We start from the raw sequence: 3420 nt of genomic DNA on the forward strand, positions 1-3420 counted from the left end.
CTAGGTTATAGAAATAAAAATTAGAGGAGAAATGAGAAGATTTAACAATTAAAAAAATAGGAAAAAAAAAAGAAAAGAAGTAAAGGCAAAAAAAAAAAAACAAGAATGATTTTAAAAATATTAAAAAATTAAAATATATCTGGCTCTTCTCTGATGTTATGGAGCGTGTGGAAACTCTTCAAGTGGTTCCCTCATGTTAACTTTAACTACTGTTTGCTGGTTTTAGGCTCACTAGTTCCAGTCGCTGTGGAGGGATGCTGCAAACAAATAGCACTGTCGTGTGTACACAGTATCTCTGCCCCGCTTGACCTGTCCTTTCTCGCGGCGCACAAACCGCTCCGGCTCGATGCTCAGCCGAAGGAACCGTCTGGGGCCGGCCCTAGGCTCGTGCACTTCCCGGTCAAAGCCGCTCAGTTCGGCCACTCAGGCAGCCCTCAGAGGCACAAATGCAGCTGGGACTGCTTTGTCCCTTCCCAGGTCCAGTAGCTCAGGAGTTTGCGAGCGCAGGTGCAGCGGCGCCACTTTTCACCGCTGCCGCTCAGCTCTCTGGGTGGACCCGCTGGGCGCACCCCGTGAGGCAGACTGTGACTGTCCAGCACCCCCAGAAGTCTTGAGGAGCCTGCTTGCAGTTAGTAAGTAAAGTCTCTCCGGGTCTGCAATTGCCCCTTTCCAGTCCTACGGCTCTGGCTGCCTGTCAGCTGAGGAGAATGTCTGCAACCCGGCTTTCATTCGTCCTTTGTTCTGTGCTGGGTCCTGGCGGTGTCTTATGTTCGAGCTTTTCGCGTGGTAGCTATCCCCACAGTCTGAGTTGCTAGCCCAAGTTAGATCGTTCTGGTGGGCGTGGGGCGTTCCTGCCCGATTCTTGCAAAGCACTGCAGCCCGCGCCTCCCGCGCGTCCCTGCCTGCCCCCACTTCCCAATGGCGGATGCAGGCGTCTGTGCTGCTTTTCGCTGGGGGAGTTACTGGTGGACTTGTAATCTCTTGGTTTAATTATTTATCTATTTTCCTTCCTGTTATGTTGCCCTCTGTGTTTCCAAGGCTCGCCACAGACTCGGCAGGAGAGTGTTTCCTGGTGTTTGGAAACTCTCTCAAATTCCCTTCCCGGACGGGCTTCCCTTCCAGGACGGAGCTCCCTCCCCACCTCCTTTGTCTCCTTTTTAGTCTTTTATATTTTTCCTACCTGATTTTAAAGACAATGGTCTGCTTTTCTGGTTGCCTGATGTCCTCTGCCAGCCTACAGAAGTTGTTTTTGGGTTTGCTCGGCGTTGAAATGTTCTTTTGAGGAATTTGTGAGGAGAACGTGATCTTCCGTCCTATTCCTCCGCCCTCTTTCCCTCCCCCCAATATTGATCTTATAAGCCTTCTGACTATCAAACTGTATAACAGTGTCTGAAACAACTCTTGGCACTAAATAAATACTCTGTAAACAGATGGTGAGTGAAGATCTAGAAACTCTTCATAGACACGTGTCTGGTTGCCTTTGACAAGTATGTGAAGTTCACAAACAAGGACAAACTCAGCATCAAACAGGTGGGGGTGTTCAGTAAATGAATCTAGGGCTATGGTGTGGAGTCTATGTGTGGAATAGCTACCATTCATAGAGCAACTGTCATTTACTGAGGTCACCATGAACCACCACTAAACCATTCATAACCGTGGATTTAGGGCATTTTGCTACATTGGCTTTCACCTTTCACTATTACATTTTACAGATCTCAAATTTACACTAATAGAACATCTATTGAAAATAATTCTCTTTATTCTCATTATGGCTTTTCCGATCATGTCTATACATTATGTTTTACAGACACTTATCCAGGGGACTGTTCTGAGACACAGCGGTCCAGCTTTCTATGCAGATGTCTGTGAAACCTAGCAGCAAGCAGAGCTTGGGCAAGATGTGGCCAGCTTAGCCCTGGAGCTCCTACCTCCAGCTCTGCTATTGAGGAAATATGGGCTAATGGAGATGAAAAAAAAAAACTTTTTTGTTACAAGAAAATACATTGAAGTAGATATGTATAGGAAAAATATCAAAATTTACATATGTAAAACATTAACTAGATTGTGTCCATATTTTTCTATATTTTCTACTTTAAAACTTAAATTCAATAAAATGGTTTTTAATAACCTATTGAAATAGGAAAATTTCTTCCTTCAAAAATTAACAGACATGATGTGTAAAGAATTATTTTCAATAGATGCTCCATTAGTGTAAATTCAGGGGTAGTTCTGGATGTTTTCATAACCCACTATTTTATACTCTCCTCATTTCAGTTTTATTTTATTGGGAATTAAAAAAGTAAGAAATGTTGATTTATGTATGTTGAACAGGAATCACTTGGAATATATAAAACTGTAGCTACCATGATGGGCATAATAAATATACTTTGATAATTACACATACTTTTTAGGTTTTAAAGACAGTCCCATTACTTACCATGCCCTGGAATTTCGAGAACTTGTCAACAAGGCTGTGCTCTGAGACTTAACGTCAAAACTGAAATCCACTCAGCTTCAAAAAGTCTCTTTCGGCAAAAGTCAGATGTGTGGGCTTCACAGTGAACTCTAAAGCCCACAGCAGTTACTGTTTATTTCTCCGGGACCAGTCTTAATGCGAGCAAGATAAAAGCTTAGTTGGATTTTGCCTGTTTTCACCAGAAAGAGGTTAAGTCTGACTTGCACTTCCTTGCAGTGGTCTCACTTACAGTAAGAATCTGACTCGTAGGGTAGAAGGGGGTCTCCATGGCATAGACAGGGACACAGCCCAGAGACAGTGAGCATCCCTCCATGAACCTGCTCTGACTGGATCACTGTGGTTAACAGAGAGGCAGCACCATGTTTCAAAAACTCAGAAGAAACAGTCAGCAATTCACACAGCTCATCCACTTGATAGATGAGAACCTCGCTAAGGAACTGAACTGTTTGGGGAGGGGATTGAATTTGTTGTGCCTACGTCTTCTGGAATATTTTACCTCTGGCTTCTCCTGGTTGTGTTGGCAGAGAAGCAGGGTTAATGCCTAATTGTGTAGTTATTTCTATTGTGTGGTTTCATAGTCATTTCTTTACCGATGGTCCCTCCAGCCCCACTCCATAGAAACTTGAAAACAGAAAGCCATATCCTAGCTGTAGTTATTCGAGCTCTCTACAGGGTTAAGTCTAGCACTTTCTTATGGTTCTAATCAGGGCTGTTGAGTCGGACTCCCTGGGCTTGAATTCTGGTTCTGCCACTGAGTAGACCCTGAACTTAGGAGAGTGACTTGATATATTAATAACTTAACCTCTCTCTTGTCTTCATTTCCTCATCTGTGAAATGGAGGTAATTTTAACATTCATCTTCTCCATAAAGTGTCTAGGGTTCATATAGTAAATATTTGATAATATTGGCTATTGATAAGCACTCAAAAATTATTTATTGGTAAG

The sequence above is a fragment of the Ovis aries genome, chromosome 23, assembly GCF_016772045.2.
Source record: "Ovis aries strain OAR_USU_Benz2616 breed Rambouillet chromosome 23, ARS-UI_Ramb_v3.0, whole genome shotgun sequence".
In the NCBI taxonomy this organism is placed as follows: domain Eukaryota; kingdom Metazoa; phylum Chordata; class Mammalia; order Artiodactyla; family Bovidae; genus Ovis; species Ovis aries.